The sequence below is a fragment of the Liolophura sinensis genome, chromosome 4 (assembly GCF_032854445.1).
Source record: "Liolophura sinensis isolate JHLJ2023 chromosome 4, CUHK_Ljap_v2, whole genome shotgun sequence".
In the NCBI taxonomy this organism is placed as follows: domain Eukaryota; kingdom Metazoa; phylum Mollusca; class Polyplacophora; order Chitonida; family Chitonidae; genus Liolophura; species Liolophura sinensis.
Window position 1 is genome coordinate 21,629,068 of NC_088298.1, and position 10,085 is coordinate 21,639,152.

A 10,085-nucleotide genomic window follows, 5' to 3' on the forward strand; every position below is an offset into this window, starting at 1 on the left:
CCATCCGCAGGTTGCTGACAGACCTTCCCACATGCGACCAGAGAGGAAGCCATCATGAGCTGGAATTGTTTTATCTTTAAAGATTAGATTTGGATAACAAGGTTGGCCATCGTTTCTAACCATTTGCGCAGTTAAAAGTTTGTTGACATTCTTCCATCAGCATGGTCAGCATTCTGTGTACATAGCTCTGTGGGAAAGTTTGTCAGTGACTTACCAAGGGAATGTGGTTTATCCCAGTCACTCTGATGTCCTCCATCCATAATACAAGCCACCATCATGTGTTAAGTTACCAATGCAGTGCTCAAGAATATTTCACTTATACGATGGCTACCAGCATTTTTGTGGAGGAATACGGGCAGGGTCCTGGGGGAAACTCGCTCCATCCTCAGGTTGTTGGCTAACCTCCCCACTTATATCATATAAGTGAAAATTTTATGAGTATGGCATTAAACAACAGTTGATTAATAAATAAGTAGATTCCACCTGTTGGGAAGAATGAAGATCTATACCTAGTTTAAATTCCAAACCATGAACCGAAGATTTTTGGTGCGAAAAATTGATCAGTGCAGATTCAATAGAAGTTTTTGATATTATTTTATTGTAACCCAAATAATTAACTTTCACAAAATATTTTGTCTGTGCACTTATTACCATTAAATATTTGTTTAAAAAGTTTGTTGAAATAAAATAGCAGATCACATTATAACACATTTCAAACTTTAGAAGTATTTTACCGAAAGACAATCATTATAGTGACATTCTTGGTAAATACAGAAAATTTGATAAGCGATTCTAGTGTTTTTGCCAAAAATCTTAGATATAGCCTGTCTATAGGTAACAAATTCTTGACAATCTTGGCCAAGTGCCTAAGGTACTGTCTTTGATTTGTATCATTCTGAGAGGAAATTTTCTTGGTTTCTGATTTCCTGACCTTGGTGGCGGTTATAGGTCACCTGTGCTGTCTTGTTTCTTGGTTTCTGATTTCGTGACCTTGGTGGCGGTTAGAGGTCACCTGTGCTGTCTTGTTGTTTCTTGGTTTCTGATTTTGTGACCTTGGTGGCAGTTAGAGGTCACCTGTGCTGTCTTGTTGTTTCTTGGTTTCTGATTTCGTGACCTTGGTGGCAGTTAGAGGTCACCTGTGCTGTCTTGTTGTTTCTTGGTTTCTGATTTTGTGAACTTGGTGGCGGTTAGAGGTCACTTGTGCTGTCTTGTTGTTTCTTGGTTTCTGATTTCGTGACCTTGGTGGCAGTTAGAGGTCACCTGTGCTGTCTTGTTGTTTCTTGGTTTCTGATTTCGTGACTTTGGTGGCAGTTAGAGGTCACCTGTGCTGTCTTGTTGTTTCTTGGTTTCTGATTTCGTCACCTTGGTGGCAGTTAGAGGTCACCTGTGCTGTTTTGTGTTGTTTCTTGTTTTCTCATTCCATGGCCTTGGTGGCAGTTAGAGGTCACCTGTGCTGTCTTGTGTTGTTTCTTGGTTTCTCATTCCATGGCCTTGGTGGCAGTTAGAGGTCACCTGTGCTGTCTTGTCTTACATGCAGGTCACTGGAGACCAGTCGACTTTTCAGTAATATGGCATACCCTAATTCTTTTCATTTATGGGACATAGTAGTAGTGTTGAAAGTAGAATATTACATTTGTGTACCAGCCTTTTGGAAAAGTAAAGATATGAGTATGTTTTTCATTACATGGTCTCTTAAAACCAAGTGAGAAAAAAGAAACTCAATATTCCTGCTAGAATTATATATATATATATATTGGGGCAAATGAGCAGACTCGGTGTCCCAAAATTTGGAAGAAATAAGGTAACACCATTATCATGCATGACATCGCTCCCTGAATAAATAGAAGTTGTAATCCTTATATTTGTTCTGTTACATGTGGAAAATTTTTTTCAGTACGGCTGTTGGGTGGGTGGTTTACTCCAATTTCCTCAAATCCTGAGGAATGTACAAATTACCAACATAACTGTGTAGGTGAAAACATTCTTCATTCCACTCTAAAATATAGTGGGCAAATTTTAATTGCTGGTTGGTTGGTTACATAAAATTAATTTTTGCCTTTCGGTTTTTGCTCCTGAGTTTCCATGCTCATCTAATGATGGCAATACATTGTAGCTTTTGCCCTCATCGGAATAGTCGTTTTTCCATTACCAAAAAATCGAGTACAGATCATAGCATGCAATTATTTATTTATTTATTTCCTTGTTGTTTTGTGCCGTACTAAGGAATATTTCACCTATATGACCATGACCAGCATTATGGTGGGAGGAAACCAGGTAGAAGCCCACGACCACCTGAAGAAGTTGATTAATGTGAAGGTAGATGATACATATGATGTCATTTAACCACCGCGGTGGCCTAATGGTTACAGCGTCCGCCTTGAGGTTGGGAGACCTGGCAGTGACAATGTACTTGGTGCTGTGCTGAGAGGTTAACAAAGCAAGGAAACAGGACTGGTTGGCCCAGTGTCAGTATAATGAGACAGGGTGGGGTGTCATGTCTGGTGTCTTCGGCATGATACTTCAATGGCGGCATGGACAAGAAGAGATTGTATGTACACACACCTAATGACTGTGTTCCCCTCTCACTGTAAGTGGCAAGGTCAGTCAGCAACCCGCGGATGGTCGTGGGTTTCCCCCGGGCACTGCCTGGTTTCCTCTCACCATAATGCTGGCCGCCGTCATATAAGTGAAATATTCTTGAGTACGGCGTAAAACCCCAATCAAATAAATAAATACATAATGATTGTGTTAAATCACAATCAATGAAAAGAAGATTATTTAATGCTGATTGGTGGCAAGGTCAGTCAGCAACCCGCGGATGGTCGTGGGTTTCCCCCAGGCTCTGCCTGGTTTCCTCTCACCATAATGCTGGCCGCCATCGTATAAGTGAAATATTCTTGAGTACGGCATAAAACCCCAATCAAATAAATAAATACATAATGACTGTGTTAAATCACAATCAATGAAAAGAAGATTATTTAATGCTGATTAGTGGCAAGGTCAGTCAGCAACGTGCGGATGGTCGTGGGTTTCCCCCGGGCTCTGCCTGGTTTCCTCTCACCATAATGCTGGCGGCCATCGTATAAGTGAAATATTCTTGAGTACGGCGTAAAACCCCAATCAAATAAATAAATACATAATGATTGTGTTAAATCACAGTCAATGAAAAGAAGATTATTTAATGCTGACCTAGAACACTTAGCTGTACTAGAACACAATGAAAGATAAACTTCCCCAGTTTGGTGCTTTATCATTTATTATCATCATATCATTCATTGATAAAGAGGCTGATATAAAGTAATGAGAATAAACAATGAGATTGGAGAACACATAGAACTGTATCCTCGGGGATTAGAAGTACTGTAACAAGTGGTAATGGTATAAACAACTGGTGATATACCAACAAGTTTTATAAACATTGTACAACACACGTGAAAGCACTGATAAGGCCAAGTCACACGTACATGCGTGCACACCTTCTGGATTCTGCTGCAAGTGTGCGCAGACGTCTGCTGTGTAAACGGCAATGTTATATCGCTTAATTGTTCACTCATTACCAAGTGACTACTTTAATTTGCACTCATGTCATCTGTTAGACATATTTTTTGCACATCAGCCAATTTCTTTGTGTTGTCATGTGACCACGGAAAAGTTCCCTGATTGGTCAGACTGACAAATCTTCAGATGACAGTTGACCTAATCACAGAAGTAGATTTCTTATGATTGAATCACTATGCAGTTGTCAAAAAACAGTTATGCGCAATTAGATGCAATGCGTTCACTTGCCAGACAATCCTTAGCGGGGCAGACAAATGATTTTTCCCAACAAGGAACACTGGTCATCTACCTCCGTTACAGACAAACTGAGAGATTACCACATCAATGTCAAGATACATCACTTGTTAATAAGTCACTTTTGTATTTCAGATGTCAGCCATTTTTTTAAACAGAAATGTTGCGGGATCTTGCTTTATATGGGAGCTGAGTGCTAATTTTCACTCAACAGCCTATGTTTTAACTTAGTGGCAGCATGCTTGCTACATTAAATGTCTATCTCATTGACACTCTGCACTGGACATCCTGTCTCCATTCACAGTAACTCATAGTAAAAATAATGGAGAAACTGAAAACACCACGTAAAAAGTGTTACTTTGAAAGGTTGCCGTTTTATTGGCCATGAAAAGCAGCAATTTCAAAGGCCACTGTCATGGAATGGGTGCTAATTTGATCACGGCTGCTCTGTAGTGACGATTGTAGTGGCGCATACCCGCGAATTACCAATGTCGCTTATTTAAGTGATACATCGATCAGTTAACCATAATGCAACAACAGAACATTTGTAGCTGTTTACAAATTGCTACTTGTATCAGCAAAATAACATATTGTATCACTGACATCCTGCAACACTGTCACGTAACAAACAGAAAAATATCCAGCTCTTGGTATCGCATAATTCAGTAATAATTAATTATATAAGCTCATTCGAATTAACAAAAAAAAATGTCAAGCTGTCTTGCATACATGTAAATTAATCCCTTTGAAAGATTAATTAACAGAAAAATGTCAAGCTCCATTTCAGGAAAGAAATGTCAACCTCAATGTGTTACATAATGAACAGAAAAATCTACAGTATAATTAACATATAGATATCAAGCTAGGTTATATAACTGGCAGAAAAATGTCAAGCTCTGTTACATAATAAACAGAAAATTGTCAAGCTCTGTTACATAATTGACAACAAATCCACGCTGACATTTCATTTATCAACCAAGCCTATAAACCATGACTTTGACCAGTAGATATATTTTAACAGTATATGACAGCACACAGCCAAACGTGATGTTTCGTATGTACAAATTGTGGAGACAAAATGCATGACTTGAAAGACTAGGGCAACATTTTCTTTGAAAACGTGAAAACTTGTGATTAGTGATTAATAACTATTTAATAGTGCAATTTACATTGTAAACCTTCACCTTTCAATACCCATGTACCGCTTTGACATTTTTTCCTGAACTTTTTTGTACTGCCTAATTATTACAAAAGGGAGACATCTACCTGTACAGACCAGACCTCCATGGCTCAGCTGGTAGAGCATCACTGAAAGTACTTTCCTGCCACTAACAAATGCACTTTGATGGCTAAATTTTGGGTCATTGATAGCATTTTTCACGCAGTAGAAAAAAAACACTACAAACATGCAGGTATGGACGACGAGGGAAAATGTTCTGAAATATTCTTAGTAAACAGGTATGAAAGGAAAATTCACATACACTCAACCCAACCCCCATCCTCCCCCTCCAATTTATTTTAAATGTGTAAGATTTGTTAAAGCAGACATGAGGAACACATGTATTGCACTGCTGATAAAAAAAAAAAAAATATATATATATATATATATATATATATATATTTTTATATAACATATATACATATAACATATAACATAACAGTTAACATATAAACACACCCAGCCAAAAGGATTTCAAATGTATATAAAATGAAAAGAATAAACTTAAGATAAATGAAACATACCAGTCAGATTTCTCATAAGTTCAAGATCTTCCCTCACATCAAATTTATCATTTTAATGATTTCATTTTTATAGTGGTAGATAACAAATTTAGGGTAGAAACTGTTAGAAAAGTATTATATGTCTACTTTCTGTGATAATACGGCCACTTCCATTTTCAAGCAGTGTCTTTTAGTACCAGCATGTCAAGAATACTAGAGGAGAGATAATTTTTAATAAAAGATGTGATTATTTCATAAAAATCATCAGTGAGAGATTATCAATAAAATTGCTCGGTTTCACTAATCTTGCATTCTTCATCGCAAGTTCTCAATGCATGTTGAAAGACACATGCTTGAAAAGCAAGTGGTTCCATCCGTCTGCCAAAACTTTAATTTTAACAATTATACAACAGCGTTATTGTAATTAAGGTTTGTAAATCGAATAACACATACTGAACTGTTGGGAAATTTAAAAAAAAAGAAAAAAAAAAAGACAACATGAACAAATACATGTACATGAAAATTAATACTGAGAAAAAAATTAAAGATAAATTAAACATACAGTAGAAATTAGATTCAAAGACATTAATAGAAATAATGCAATTTCAAGGTACGAGTACATGTACAAAATGTGCACATGTGCGAAGCTAAAAATAAATAAATTAACAAAATGCGAAGTTAAAAATAAATAAATTAACAAAATGCAAAGTAAAATAAATAAATGTTTGAAGTGTACAGTGCAAATGTAAACTTGAAAATTAAAGAATTAACAAATTACAACAAAGTTGAACGATAATTATAATAAACATCTTTAAAATACGTATTTCTGAAAATGGTACCAGGATTAAGTAAAATTAAAATTCAGACTTTAAAAAGGAGGTACACATTTTTACACGTCTTGCATTTATGACCTGTGAAATAATACTTAAAGCGTGCTATCAAACAAACTATCAAATAAACATATTTCTGACCAATGTGAGCATGTGCAACGATCAATAACAGAATTAATAAAGTTAAAGACGTTTTTTTTTTTTTGTAGATGAGAATTACGACAAATGGTAACATAAAATATTTCTTTCATACTTTGCTGCATTTAACACTGGATACTGAACACAACATTTGTTAAAGCAATGAAAAGTTTGATTATTTACATGGAAAGAAATTTAACAAAGAGAAACAAAAATTCTGCCCTAGATCAATAAAAAAATAAATCACTTAACAGTTTAGTATCTGATTTCTGTTTCTCTTCTTCATTTCTCCACAAAGGGTGTACGCATATGCAAATTTAAGAAGGAGTGCCTTTTTTGCCTCTCATTCTTTTTTTTTCGGCACCTTTTTTTTTCACTTATTTAACATGTTGCGAAGAAATTTTATTTCAGTACGTTAATAAATTTGGAAAGTTTACTGGTGTCGTTTCTCTAATGCTTTGCTATCCATTAACCCTGTCAATACCCGAGTACAGTTTCCTGTATTGATTAAATGTGTAATAATTTTGCTCAACAACTAAATTGGCAGCAAATTTGTATGTGTACATGTATATAAATTTAAGCAAACCAACTAAATGGAAAATGGACAAAAACAACAACATGGAAAAAGTGTTGTGGGCCTGTCTTTTTTTTTGTTTTTGTTTTAACTGTAACTGACCATATTCAGCATTTTCTCCATATAGAAGAAAACACTATAACATGATCTCCTATCTTGATATACAGGCCATTCAATATCACAGACTTTGTATCACCAGTGCACCATCGGCACTTCATCAACCCAAAATCAGCAAACGATCAACCCATAATGAACACATCTGCTGCTTGCCCAACATGAGAAACCATTATCAAAACATCTGCTGCTTTGCCCAACATGAGAAACCATGATCAACACATCTGCTGCTTTGTCCAACATGAGAAACCATTATCAAAATATCTGCTGCTTTGCCCAACATGAGAAACCATGATCAACACATCTGCTGCCAAAAATCAGCAAATCTGTCCACTCATAGGTAAAACACCTATTGTTTAAAGCAGACAAATACATTTACTGCCTAAACTTGGGAAGATCTGTCAGCAACCTGCAGATGGCTGTGGATTCCTCCTGGTTTCTGCCCAGTTTGAGCTTTGACCCTAATACTGGTCACCAGCGTATAAGTGAAATATTCTTGTGGACAGCATGAAACGGCAATCAAATAACCAGATAAATCAACATGTTTGCTGCCCAAATTCTGCAAATGTTCAGTCAATAAATAATTGATCTGCTGCCCAAATTAATCTCAGGCCAAGAAACAATCACATCAGCCACCCAAGGATAGCAAATACCAGCTCCCGCCAAGAAACAAACACATCTGCTGCTCAAGGATAGCAAATACCAGCTCCCGCCAAGAAACAAGATATCTGCCACCCAAGGATAGCAAATACCAGCTCTTTTCAAGAAACAAACACTTCTGCCGTCCAAGCAAATACCAGCTCCTGCCAAGAAACAAGACATCTGCCGCCAAAACTTAGCAAATACCAGCTCCTGCCAAGAAACAAGACATCTGCCGCCCTACTCAGCAAATACCACCTCAGAGTTAGCAAATACCAGGTCCTACCAAGACACAAACACATGTGCTGCCCACGGACAGCAAATACCAGCTCCTGCCAAGACACAAACACATCTGCCACCCAAGGATAGCAAATACCAGCTCCCACCAAGAAACAAACACATCTGCCACCCAGAGTTAGCAACTACCAGCTCCTGGCAAGACACAAACACATCTGCTGCCCAAGGACGGCAAATACCAGCTCCTGGCAAGACACAAACACATCTGCTGCTCAAGGATAGCAAATACCACCTCCTACCAAGACACAAACACATCTGCTGCCCAAGGACGGCAAATACCAGCTCCTGCCAGACACAAACACATCTGCTGCTCAAGGATAGCAAATACTAGCTCCTGCCAAGACACAAACACATCTGCTGCCCATGGACAGCAAATACCAGCTCCTGCCATGAAGCAACACATCTGCCACCTAAAGTTAGGAAATACTAACTCCTGCCAACAAGAAACATATCTGCTTGAATCAACAAACACAACACTGCCACACACAATAGACAAATACTCCACTGTGAACACACGACTGTTCAAGTCCTGTTAGATTTAATCAAATGCAAGAACAAGAATTCTATACATATAATGAATATTTAAAAGTAGCTTTTCCTTTTAAGATATACACATATGTGTTTGTATATATATATATATATGTATATATATATATAAGAATGCAACAAAAGATAAAATTTGACACATTGGGAATCTTGTATAATCATGAGCAACGCAAAACTTGCCACAGTTGTTTTAAAAAAAAAAAACACATCTAGCACAAGGAGATGAAAAATACAACATCAACGCAATGAACAATATGTACAAGTTCCAGATATCAACCCCAAAAAAAGCCTTTTCAGTAAATATGAGCGTAATGTAACCAGTAAGATTCACAGAAAATAAAACTTCAAAATTGTCAAAACCAAATGCAAATACAGAACTGTCCGAAAGGCTGTATACTATAAAACATATGCATACACTTCAAATCACACCAGACACTCGCATAGTGAAATACATTACATTGAACTATTACATGATGTCAGTTTCCTGGTTTATAGTGAAAATTAAAGAGGTTGGGATTGAGAAGAAAAGGGGGGGGGGGGGGGAGGTATATATAGGCCTACCTCTTGTACAAAGAGACTTAATAATTAAGCAGACTTCCTTACAGTCACAAGCTGGTGAAATGGTACAACCCATCTCCATGGAAACAGTGTATAATTTATGCAAAAGTTTGTGATGGGTGAGTACATGTTTGATATGAAATTTGTAAAGAACGTCAATAGAATATATATATATATTGGTACAAATACAACCTTTAAATCTGAGATTTTATCGGATAGTGGATATAGAAAGATACATCACAATGTGTATTTTAAAAAAAAGCAAATAAAAAAAAGGAATCACAATCTTGATTTTGACATTCTCCAGGTTTTTGATGATTCATGCTCGAATTGGTGTTTTTTTCTACACAATGGTCACTTGCATTTGTCACAGAATCACAATATGGTCCTGCAAACAGCTGATGCACGTGTGTTTTGTTTATTTTATCAAGATTTTTCAAATCAAAAATCCAGTTATTCTATGACACTCATTCTCTCTGAGGAATTCTATGAATATTTTTATAGTCTAGTAACAGAGATTTCCTGGAATAATACTTAACGCTTGCTTTGCGATTTTGGTTAATACAGCTTTGACTGAAGTTTTAAATTTAGTACATATATACATCAGCAATGTCATAACAATGGTTTTAGTATCTGTCTTCAATCCTTACTATATTACACCCTGTCCTCACTTATCACGAAGAGAATTTGGAAAAATTACAAAGGATGACAGCTAGAATATGTCAGCTGGTTTTACAGTGTTAACAGGTAGTGTGCAATATCAAGGTTCCCTATAAACATGTAGAGAAAAGATTCCAGTGCATACATATAACAATCATCAAGTCAAAATAAAGCAATTGACGAACAAAGATGATAAAGAATACAAAAAGCAGTGA